We start from the raw sequence: 336 nt of genomic DNA, 5'->3' as shown, positions 1-336 counted from the left end.
ACTTGAACGCATCTGAAAAACATGTTCAAGATGGCTGCCGTGGTGTGGCGCTCTCCCATTTTTTTGCACTTTTTGTTTGTTTGTTCTGTGTTTAGTCATTCTCTTTCTATCAGTTTTACCAGAGATGAACTACTGGACATAAGGCAACACAAACAAGACACATTTTTTCCAGTTTTTGATTATTCAGACGCTTTGTTTGAAGTTCTAGTCGGAGGGGCAGCGGTCCTACTCAAACACGGGAAATGTGCCGGCGCGCTGGTTAAGCTCCGGCTTCTGAACTGCGCTCCCTAGTATCCATCTCCGATCCCTTCCTAACACAACGGATGAACTTCTTCT

This window comes from Sinocyclocheilus anshuiensis, unplaced genomic scaffold (genome assembly GCF_001515605.1).
Source record: "Sinocyclocheilus anshuiensis isolate Anshui unplaced genomic scaffold, SAMN03320099.WGS_v1.1 scaffold1228, whole genome shotgun sequence".
Lineage (NCBI taxonomy): Eukaryota > Metazoa > Chordata > Actinopteri > Cypriniformes > Cyprinidae > Sinocyclocheilus > Sinocyclocheilus anshuiensis.
The sequence above is the reverse complement of the archived record's forward strand: the minus strand, read 5'-3'. Positions refer to the sequence as shown.